A 13,122-nucleotide genomic window follows, 5' to 3' on the forward strand; every position below is an offset into this window, starting at 1 on the left:
GAAGAGCAGACTGACCCCACTCTGTCAATGCAACACACCCAGGGAAGAGCAGACTGACCCCACTCTATCATTGTAACACACCCAGGGAAGAGCAGACTGACCTCACTCTGTCAATGTAACACACCCAGGGAAGAGCAGACTGACCCCATTCTGTCAATGTAACACACACAGGGAAGAGCAGACTGACCCCACTCTGTCAATGTAACTCACCCAGGGAAGAGAAGACTGCCCCCCCTTTGTCAATGTAACACACCCAGGGGAGACCAGAGTGACCCCTCTATCTCAATGTAACTCACCTAGGGAAGAGCAGACTGACCCCACTCTGTCAAAGTAACACACTCAGGTAAGAGCAGACTGTCCCCACTCTGTCAAAGTAACACACTCAGGGAAGAGCAGACTGACCTCACTCTGTCAATGTAACACACCCAGGGAACAGCAGCCTGACCCCACTCTGTCAATGTAACACACCCAGGGAAGAGCAGACTGTCCCCACTCTGTCAAAGTAACACACTCAGGGAAGAGCAGACTGACCTCACTCTGTCAATGTAACACACCCAGGGAACAGCAGACTGACCCCACTCTGTCAATGTAACAAACCCAGGGAAGAGCAGACGGACCTTACTCTGTCAATGTAACACACCCAGGGAAGAGCAGACTGACCCCACTCTGTCAATGTAACACACCCAGGGAAGAGCAGACTGAACTCACTCTGTCAATGTAACACAACCAGGGAAGATCAGACTGACCCCACTCTGTCAATGCAACACACGCAGGGAAGAGCAGACTGAATTCATTCTGTCAATGTAACACACCCATAAAAGAGCAGACTGACCCCACTCTGCCAATGTGACACACCCTGGGAAGAGCAGACTGACCACACTCTGTCAATGTAACACACCCTGGGAAGAGCAGACTGACCCCCACTCTGTCAATGTAACACACACAGGGAAGTGCACACTGACCCCACTCTGTCATTGTAACACAGCAAGGGAAGAGCAGACTGACCCCACTCTGTCAATGTAACAAACCCCGGTCGAAAAGACTGTCCACACTCTGTCAATGTAACACACCCAGGGAAGAGTAGACTGACCCCACTCTGTCAATGTAATACACCCAGGGTAGAGCAGACTGACCTCACTCTGTCAATGTAACACACCCAGGGAAGAGCAGACTGTCCCCACTCTGTCAATGTAAAACACCGAGGGAAGAGCAGACTGACCGCACTCTGTCAATGTAACACACCCAGGGAAGAGCAGATTGACCCCACTCTGTCAATATCACGCACCCAGGGAAGAGCAGACTGACCGCACTCTGTCAATGTCACGCACCCAGGGAAGAGCAGACTGACCCCACTGTGTCAATATAACATACACAGGGAAGAGCAGACTGAACACACTCTGCCATTGCAACACACCCAGGGAAGAGCAGACTGAGTTCTCTCTGTCAATGTAACACACCCAGGGAAGAGCAGACTAACCCCACTCTGTCAATGTAAGACACACAGGGAAGAGTAGACTGACCCCACTCTGTCAATGTAACACACCCAGGGAAGAGCAGACTCACCCTACTCTGTCAATGTAACACACCCAGGGGAGACCAGAGTGACCCCTCTATCTCAATGTAACTCACCTAGGGAAGAGCAGACTGACCCCACTCTGTCAAAGTAACACACTCAGGGAAGAGCAGACTGTCCCCACTCTGTCAAAGTAACACACTCAGGGAAGAGCAGACTGACCTCACTCTGTCAATGTAACACACCCAGGCAACAGCAGACTGTCCCCACTCTGTCAAAGTAACACACTCGGGGAAGTGCAGACTGACCCCACTCTGTCAATGTAACACACCCAGGGAAGAGCAGACTGACCCCACCCTGTCAATGTAACACACCCAGGGAAGAGCAGACTGTCCCCACTCTGTCAAAGTAACACACTCAGGGAAGAGCAGACTGACCTCACTCTGTCAATGTAACACACCCAGGGAACAGCAGACTGACCCCACTCTGTCAATGTAACAAACCCAGGGAAGAGCAGACGGACCTCACTCTGTCAATGTAACACACCCAGGGAAGAGCAGACTGACCCCACTCTGTCAATGTAACACACCCAGGGAAGAGCAGACTGAACTCACTCTGTCAATGTAACACAACCAGGGAAGATCAGACTGACCCCACTCTGTCAATGCAACACACGCAGGGAAGAGCAGACTGAATTCATTCTGTCAATGTAATCCACCCATAAAAGAGCAGACTGACCCCACTCTGCCAATGTGACACACCCTGGGAAGAGCAGACTGACCACACTCTGTCAATGTAACACACCCTGGGAAGAGCAGACTGACCCCCACTCTGTCAATGTAACACACACAGGGAAGTGCACAGTGACCCCACTCTGTCATTGTAACACAGCAAGGGAAGAGCAGACTGACCCCACTCTGTCAATGTAACAAACCCCGGTAGAAAAGACTGTCCACACTCTGTCAATGTAACACACCCAGGGAAGAGTAGACTGACCTCACTCTGTCAATGTAACACACCCAGGGAAGAGCAGACTGTCCCCACTCTGTCAATGTAAAACACCGAGGGAAGAGCAGACTGACCCCACTCTGTCAATGTAACACACCCAGGGAAGAGCAGATTGACCCCACTCTGTCAATATCACGCACCCAGGGAAGAGCAGACTGACCGCACTCTGTCAATGTCACGCACCCAGGGAAGAGCAGACTGACCCCACTGTGTCAATATAACATACACAGGGAAGAGCAGACTGACCACACTCTGCCATTGCAACACACCCAGGGAAGAGCAGACTGAGTTCTCTCTGTCAATGTAACACACCCAGGGAAGAGCAGACTGACCCCACTCTGTCAGGATAACAAACCCAGGGAAGAGCAGACTGACCCCACTCTGTCAATGTAACACACCCAGGGAAGAGCAGACTGACCCCACTCTGTCAATGTAAGACACACAGGGAAGAGTAGTCTGACCCCACTCTGTCAATGTAACACACCCAGGGAAGAGCAGACTCACCCTACTCTGACAATGTAAAACACCCAGGGAAGAGCAGACTGACCCCTTTCTGTCAACGTTACACACCCAGGGAAGATCAGACTGACCCAACTCTGTCAATGTAACACATTCTGGGAAGAGCAGACTGACCCCACTCTGTCAATGCAACACACCCAGGGAAGAGCAGACTGACCCCACTCTATCATTGTAACACACCCAGGGAAGAGCAGACTGACCTCACTCTGTCAATGTAACACACCCAGGGAAGAGCAGACTGACCCCATTCTGTCAATGTAACACACACAGGGAAGAGCAGACTGACCCCACTCTGTCAATGTAACTCACCCAGGGAAGAGTAGACTGCCCCCCCCTTTGTCAATGTAACACACCCAGGGGAGACCAGAGTGACCCCTCTATCTCAATGTAACTCACCTAGGGAAGAGCAGACTGACCCCACTCTGTCAAAGTAACACACTCAGGGAAGAGCAGACTGTCCCCACTCTGTCAAAGTAACACACTCAGGGAAGAGCAGACTGACCTCACTCTGTCAATGTAACACACCCAGGGAAGAGCAGACGGACCTCACTCTGTCAATGTAACACACCCAGGGAAGAGCAGACTGACCCCACTCTGTCAATGTAACACACCCAGGGAAGAGCAGACGGACCTCACTCTGTCAATGTAACACACCCAGGGAAGAGCAGACTGACCCCACTCTGTCAATGTAACACACCCAGGGAAGAGCAGACGGACCTCACTCTGTCAATGTAACACACCCAGGGAACAGCAGACTGACCCCACTCTGTCAATGTAACAAACCGAGGGAAGAGCAGACGGACCTCACTCTGTCAATGTAACACACCCAGGGAAGAGCAGACTGACCCCACTCTGTCAATGTAACACACCCAGGGAAGAGCAGACTGAACTCACTCTGTCAATGTAACACAACCAGGGAAGATCAGACTGACCCCACTCTGTCAATGCAACACACCCAGGGAAGAGCAGACTGTCCCCACTCTGTCAATGTAACACACACAGGGAAGTGCACACTGACCCCACTCTGTCATTGTAACACAGCAAGGGAAGAGCAGACTGACCCCACTCTGTCAATGTAACAAACCCCGGTAGAAAAGACTGTCCACACTCTGTCAATGAAACACACCCAGGGAAGAGTAGACTGACCCCACTCTGTCAATGTAATACACCCAGGGTAGAGCAGACTGACCTCACTCTGTCAATGTAACACACCCAGGGAAGAGCAGACTGACCCCACTCTGTCAATGTAACACACTCAGGGAAGAGCAGACTGTCCCCACTCTGTCAAAGTAAGACACTCGGGGAAGTGCAGACTGACCCCACTCTGTCAATGTAACACACCCAGGGAAGAGCAGACTGTCCCCACTCTGTCAATGTAACAAACCCAGGGAAGAGCAGACGGACCTCACTCTGTCAATGTAACACACCCAGGGAACAGCAGACTGACCCCACTCTGTCAATGTAACACACCCAGGGAAGAGCAGACTGAACTCACTCTGTCAATGTAACACAACCAGGGAAGATCAGACTGACCCCACTCTGTCAATGCAACACACGCAGGAAAGAGCAGACTGAATTCATTCTGTCAATGTAACCCACCCATAAAAGAGCAGACTGACCCCACTCTGCCAATGTGACACACCCTGGGAAGAGCAGACAGACCACACTCTGTCAATGTAACACACCCTGGGAAGAGCAGACTGACCCCCACTCTGTCAATGTAACACACACAGGGAAGTGCACACTGACCCCACTCTGTCATTGTAACACAGCAAGGGAAGAGCAGACTGACCCCACACTGTCAATGTAACAAACCCCGGTAGAAAAGACTGTCCACACTCTGTCAATGTAACACACCCAGGGAAGAGTAGACTGACCCCACTCTGTCAATGTAATACACCCAGGGTAGAGCAGACTGACCTCACTCTGTCAATGTAACACACCCAGGGAAGAGCAGACTGTCCCCACTCTGTCAATGTAAAACACCGAGGCAAGAGCAGACTGACCCCACTCTGTCAATGTCACGCACCCTGGGAAGAGCAGACTGACCCCACTCTGTCAATGTAACACACCCAGGGAAGAGCAGACTGACCCCACTCTGTCAATGTCACGCACCCAGGGAAGAGCACACTGACCGCACTCTGTCAATGTAACACACCCAGGGAAGAGCAGACTGACCCCACTCTGTCAATGTAACACACACTGGGAAGAGCAGACTGACCCCAATCTGTCAATGTAACACACCCTGGGAAGAGCAGACTGACCCCACTCTGTCACTGTAACACACCCAGGGAAGAGAAGACTGACCCCACTCTGTCAATGTAACAAACCCAGGGAAGAGCAGACTGACCCCACTCTGTCAATGTAACAGACGCTGGGAAGAGCAGACTGACCGCACTCAGTCAATGTAAACCACCCAGGGAAGAGCAGACTGACCCCAATCTGTCAATCTAATGCACCTTGGGAAGAGCAGACTGACCCCACTCTGTCACTGTAACACACCCAGGGACGAGCAGACTGACCCCACTCTGTCAATATAACACGCCCAGGGAAGGGTAGACTGACCCCACTCTGTCAATGAAACACACCCAGGGAAGAACAGATTGACCCCACTCTGTCAAAGTAACACACCCTGGGAAGAGCAGACTGACCCCACTCTGTCAATGTAACACACGCAGGGAAGATTAGACTGACACCACTCTGTCAATGTAACACACCCAGGGAAGAGCAGACGGACCCCACTCTGTCAATGTAACACACCCTGAGAAGAGCAGACTGACCCCACTCTGTCAATGTAACACACCCAGGGAAGAGCAGACTGACCCCACTTTGTCAATGTAAGACACCCAGTGAAGAGTAGACTGACCCCACTCTGTCAATGTAACACACCCAGGGAAGAGCAGACTGACCCAACTCTGTCATTGTAACACACCCAGGGAAGAGCAGACTGACCCCTCTCTGTCATTGTAACACACCCAGGGAAGAGCAGACTGACCTCACTCTGTCAATGTAACACACCCAGGGAAGAGCAGACTGACCCCACTCTGTCAATGTAACACACCCAGGGAAGAGCAGATTGACCCCACTCTGTCAATATCACGCACCCAGGGAAGAGCAGACTGACCGCACTCTGTCAATGTCACGCACCCAGGGAAGAGCAGACTGACCCCACTGTGTCAATATAACATACACAGGGAAGAGCAGACTGACCACAATCTGCCATTGCAACACACCCAGGGAAGAGCAGACTGAGTTCTCTCTGTCAATGTAACACACCCAGGGAAGAGCAGACTGACCCCACTCTGTCAGGATAACATACCCAGGGAAGAGCAGACTGACCCCACTCTGTCAATGTAACACACCCAGGGAAGAGCAGACTGACCCCACTCTGTCAATGTAAGACACACAGGGAAGAGTAGACTGACCCCACTCTGTCAATGTAACAAACCCCGGTAGAAAAGACTGTCCACACTCTGTCAATGTAACACACCCAGGGAAGAGTAGACTGACCCCACTCTGTCAATGTAATACACCCAGGGTAGAGCAGACTGACCTCACTCTGTCAATGTAACACACCCAGGGAAGAGCAGACTGACCCCACTCTGTCAATGTAACACACCCAGGGAAGAGCAGACTGACCCCACTCTGTCAATGTAAGACACACAGGGAAGAGTAGACTGACCCCACTCTGTCAATGTAACACACCCAGGGAAGAGCAGACTCACCCTACTCTGTCAATGTAAAACACCCAGGGAAGAGCAGACTGACCCCTTTCTGTCAACGTTACACACCCAGGGAAGATCAGACTGACCCAACTCTGTCAATGTAACTCATTCTGGGAAGAGCAGACTGACCCCACTCTGTCAATGCAACACACCCAGGGAAGAGCAGACTGACCCCACTCTATCATTGTAACACACCCAGGGAAGAGCAGACTGTCCCCACTCTGTCAAAGTAACACACTCAGGGAAGAGCAGACTGTCCCCACTCTGTCAAAGTAACACACTCGGGGAAGTGCAGACTGACCCCACTCTGTCAATGTAACACACCCAGGGAAGAGCAGACTGTCCCCACTCTGTCAAAGTAACACACTCAGGGAAGAGCAGACTGACCTCACTCTGTCAATGTAACACACCCAGGGAACAGCAGACTGACCCCACTCTGTCAATGTAACAAACCCAGGGAAGAGCAGACGGACCTCACTCTGTCAATGTAACACACCCAGGGAACAGCAGACTGACCCCACTCTGTCAATGTAACACACCCAGGGAAGAGCAGACTGAACTCACTCTGTCAATGTAACACAACCAGGGAAGATCAGACTGACCCCACTCTGTCAATGCAACACACGCAGGGAAGAGCAGACTGAATTCATTCTGTCAATGTAACACACCCATAAAAGAGCAGACTGACCCCACTCTGCCAATGTGACACACCCTGGGAAGAGCAGACTGACCACACTCTGTCAATGTAACACACCCTGGGAAGAGCAGACTGACCCCCACTCTGTCAATGTAACACACACAGGGAAGTGCACACTGACCCCACTCTGTCATTGTAACACAGCAAGGGAAGAGCAGACTGACCCCACTCTGTCAATGTAACAAACCCCGGTAGAAAAGACTGTCCACACTCTGTCAATGTAACACACCCAGGGAAGAGTAGACTGACCCCACTCTGTCAATGTAATACACCCAGGGTAGAGCAGACTGACCTCACTCTGTCAATGTAACACACCCAGGGAAGAGCAGACTGTCCCCACTCTGTCAATGTAAAACACCGAGGGAAGAGCAGACTGACCCCACTCTGTCAATGTAACACACCCAGGGAAGAGCAGATTGACCCCACTCTGTCAATATCACGCACCCAGGGAAGAGCAGACTGACCGCACTCTGTCAATGTCACGCACCCAGGGAAGAGCAGACTGACCCCACTGTGTCAATATAACATACACAGGGAAGAGCAGACTGACCACACTCTGCCATTGCAACACACGCAGGGAAGAGCAGACTGAGTTCTCTCTGTCAATGAAACACACCCAGGGAAGAGCAGACTGACCCCACTCTGTCAATGTAAGACACACAGGGAAGAGTAGACTGACCCCACTCTGTCAATGTAACACACCCAGGGAAGAGCAGACTCACCCTACTCTGTCAATGTAACACACCCAGGGGAGACCAGAGTGACCCCTCTATCTCAATGTAACTCACCTAGGGAAGAGCAGACTGACCCCACTCTGTCAAAGTAACACACTCAGGGAAGAGCAGACTGTCCCCACTCTGTCAAAGTAACACACTCAGGGAAGAGCAGACTGACCTCACTCTGTCAATGTAACACACCCAGGCAACAGCAGACTGTCCCCACTCTGTCAAAGTAACACACTTGGGGAAGTGCAGACTTACCCCACTCTGTCAATGTAACACACCCAGGGAAGAGCAGACTGACCCCACCCTGTCAATGTAACACACCCAGGGAAGAGCAGACTGTCCCCACTCTGTCAAAGTAACACACTCAGGGAAGAGCAGACTGACCTCACTCTGTCAATGTAACACACCCAGGGAACAGCAGACTGACCCCACTCTGTCAATGTAACAAACCCAGGGAAGAGCAGACGGACCTCACTCTGTCAATGTAACACACCCAGGGAAGAGCAGACTGACCCCACTCTGTCAATGTAACACACCCAGGGAAGAGCAGACTGAACTCACTCTGTCAATGTAACACAACCAGGGAAGATCAGACTGACCCCACTCTGTCAATGCAACACACGCAGGGAAGAGCAGACTGAATTCATTCTGTCAATGTAATCCACCCATAAAAGAGCAGACTGACCCCACTCTGCCAATGTGACACACCCTGGGAAGAGCAGACTGACCACACTCTGTCAATGTAACACACCCTGGGAAGAGCAGACTGACCCCCACTCTGTCAATGTAACACACACAGCGAAGTGCACACTGACCCCACTCTGTCATTGTAACACAGCAAGGGAAGAGCAGACTGACCCCACTCTGTCAATGTAACAAACCCCGGTAGAAAAGACTGTCCACACTCTGTCAATGTAACACACCCAGGGAAGAGTAGACTGACCCCACTCTGTCAATGTAATACACCCAGGGTAGAGCAGACTGACCTCACTCTGTCAATGTAACACACCCAGGGAAGAGCAGACTGTCCCCACTCTGTCAATGTAAAACACCGAGGGAAGAGCAGACTGACCCCACTCTGTCAATGTAACACACCCAGGGAAGAGCAGATTGACCCCACTCTGTCAATATCACGCACCCAGGGAAGAGCAGACTGACCGCACTCTGTCAATGTCACGCACCCAGGGAAGAGCAGACTGACCCCACTGTGTCAATATAACATACACAGGGAAGAGCAGACTGACCACACTCTGCCATTGCAACACACCCAGGGAAGAGCAGACTGAGTTCTCTCTGTCAATGTAACACACCCAGGGAAGAGCAGACTGACCCCACTCTGTCAGGATAACAAACCCAGGGAAGAGCAGACTGACCCCACTCTGTCAATGTAACACACCCAGGGAAGAGCAGACTGACCCCACTCTGTCAATGTAAGACACACAGGGAAGAGTAGTCTGACCCCACTCTGTCAATGTAACACACCCAGGGAAGAGCAGACTCACCCTACTCTGACAATGTAAAACACCCAGGGAAGAGCAGACTGACCCCTTTCTGTCAACGTTACACACCCAGGGAAGATCAGACTGACCCAACTCTGTCAATGTAACACATTCTGGGAAGAGCAGACTGACCCCACTCTTTCAATGCAACACACCCAGGGAAGAGCAGACTGACCCCACTCTATCATTGTAACACACCCAGGGAAGAGCAGACTGACCTCACTCTGTCAATGTAACACACCCAGGGAAGAGCAGACTGACCCCATTCTGTCAATGTAACACACACAGGGAAGAGCAGACTGACCCCACTCTGTCAATGTAACTCACCCAGGGAAGAGTAGACTGCCCCCCCTTTGTCAATGTAACACACCCAGGGGAGACCAGAGTGACCCCTCTATCTCAATGTAACTCACCTAGGGAAGAGCAGACTGACCCCACTCTGTCAAAGTAACACACTCAGGGAAGAGCAGACTGTCCCCACTCTGTCAAAGTAACACACTCAGGGAAGAGCAGACTGACCTCACTCTGTCAATGTAACACACCCAGGGAAGAGCAGACGGACCTCACTCTGTCAATGTAACACACCCAGGGAAGAGCAGACAGACCCCACTCTGTCAATGTAACACACCCAGGGAAGAGCAGACGGACCTCACTCTGTCAATGTAACACACCCAGGGAAGAGCAGACTGACCCCACTCTGTCAATGTAACACACCCAGGGAAGAGCAGACGGACCTCACTCTGTCAATGTAACACACCCAGGGAACAGCAGACTGACCCCACTCTGTCAATGTAACAAACCGAGGGAAGAGCAGACGGACCTCACTCTGTCAATGTAACACACCCAGGGAAGAGCAGACTGACCCCACTCTGTCAATGTAACACACCCAGGGAAGAGCAGACTGAACTCACTCTGTCAATGTAACACAACCAGGGAAGATCAGACTGACCCCACTCTGTCAATGCAACACACCCAGGGAAGAGCAGACTGTCCCCACTCTGTCAATGTAACACACACAGGGAAGTGCACACTGACCCCACTCTGTCATTGTAACACAGCAAGGGAAGAGCAGACTGACCCCACTCTGTCAATGTAACAAACCCCGGTAGAAAAGACTGTCCACACTCTGTCAATGTAACACACCCAGGGAAGAGTAGACTGACCCCACTCTGTCAATGTAATACACCCAGGGTAGAGCAGACTGACCTCACTCTGTCAATGTAACACACCCAGGGAAGAGCAGACTGACCCCACTCTGTCAATGTAACACACCCAGGGAAGAGCAGACTGACCCCACGCTGTCAATGTAAGACACACAGGGAAGAGTAGACTGACCCCACTCTGTCAATGTAACACACCCAGGGAAGAGCAGACTCACCCTATTCTGTCAATGTAAAACACCCAGGGAAGAGCAGACTGACCCCTTTCTGTCAACGTTACACACCCAGGGAAGATCAGACTGACCCAACTCTGTCAATGTAACACATTCTGGGAAGAGCAGACTGACCCCACTCTGTCAATGCAACACACCCAGGGAAGAGCAGACTGACCCCACTCTATCATTGTAACACACCCAGGGAAGAGCAGACTGACCTCACTCTGTCAATGTAACACACCCAGGGAAGAGCAGACTGACCCCATTCTGTCAATGTAACACACACAGGGAAGAGCAGACTGACCCCACTCTGTCAATGTAACTCACCCAGGGAAGAGTAGACTGCCCCCCCTTTGTCAATGTAACACACCCAGGGGAGACCAGAGTGACCCCTCTATCTCAATGTAACTCACCTAGGGAAGAGCAGACTGACCCCACTCTGTCAAAGTAACACACTCAGGGAAGAGCAGACTGTCCCCACTCTGTGAAAGTAACACACTCAGGGAAGAGCAGACTGTCCCCACTCTGTCAAAGTAACACACTCGGGGAAGTGCAGACTGACCCCACTCTGTCAATGTAACACACCCAGGGAAGAGCAGACTGTCCCCACTCTGTCAATGTAACAAACCCAGGGAAGAGCAGACGGACCTCACTCTGTCAATGTAACACACCCAGGGAACAGCAGACTGACCCCACTCTGTCAATGTAACACACCCAGGGAAGAGCAGACTGAACTCACTCTGTCAATGTAACACAACCAGGGAAGATCAGACTGACCCCACTCTGTCAATGCAACACACGCAGGAAAGAGCAGACTGAATTCATTCTGTCAATGTAACCCACCCATAAAAGAGCAGACTGACCCCACTCTGCCAATGTGACACACCCTGGGAAGAGCAGACAGACCACACTCTGTCAATGTAACACACCCTGGGAAGAGCAGACTGACCCCCAATCTGTCAATGTAACACACACAGGGAAGTGCACACTGACCCCACTCTGTCATTGTAACACAGCAAGGGAAGAGCAGACTGACCCCACACTGTCAATGTAACAAACCCCGGTAGAAAAGACTGTCCACACTCTGTCAATGTAACACACCCAGGGAAGAGTAGACTGACCCCACTCTGTCAATGTAATACACCAAGGGTAGAGCAGACTGACCTCACTCTGTCAATGTAACACACCCAGGGAAGAGCAGACTGTCCCCACTCTGTCAATGTAAAACACCGAGGCAAGAGCAGACTGACCCCACTCTGTCAATGTCACGCACCCTGGGAAGAGCAGACTGACCCCACTCTGTCAATGTAACACACCCAGGGAAGAGCAGACTGACCCCACTCTGTCAATGTCACGCACCCAGGGAAGAGCACACTGACCGCACTCTGTCAATGTAACACACCCAGGGAAGAGCAGACTGACCCCACTCTGTCAATGTAACACACACTGGGAAGAGCAGACTGACCCCAATCTGTCAATGTAACACACCCTGGGAAGAGCAGACTGACCCCACTCTGTCACTGTAACACACCCAGGGAAGAGAAGACTGACCCCACTCTGTCAATGTAACAAACCCAGGGAAGAGCAGACTGACCCCACTCTGTCAATGTAACAGACGCTGGGAAGAGCAGACTGACCGCACTCAGTCAATGTAAACCACCCAGGGAAGAGCAGACTGACCCCAATCTGTCAATCTAATGCACCTTGGGAAGAGCAGACTGACCCCACTCTGTCACTGTAACACACCCAGGGACGAGCAGACTGACCCCACTCTGTCAATATAACACGCCCAGGGAAGGGTAGACTGACCCCACTCTGTCAATGAAACACACCCAGGGAAGAACAGATTGACCCCACTCTGTCAATGTAACACACCCTGGGAAGAGCAGACTGACCCCACTCTGTCAATGTAACACACCCTGGGAAGAGCAGACTGACACCACTCTGTCAATGTAACACACCCAGGGAAGAGCAGACGGACCCCACTCTGTCAATGTAACACACCCTGGGAAGAGCAGACTGACCCCACTCTGTCAATATAACACACCCAGGGAAGAGCAG

This window comes from Chiloscyllium punctatum, chromosome 12 (assembly GCF_047496795.1).
Source record: "Chiloscyllium punctatum isolate Juve2018m chromosome 12, sChiPun1.3, whole genome shotgun sequence".
In the NCBI taxonomy this organism is placed as follows: Eukaryota; Metazoa; Chordata; class Chondrichthyes; order Orectolobiformes; family Hemiscylliidae; genus Chiloscyllium; species Chiloscyllium punctatum.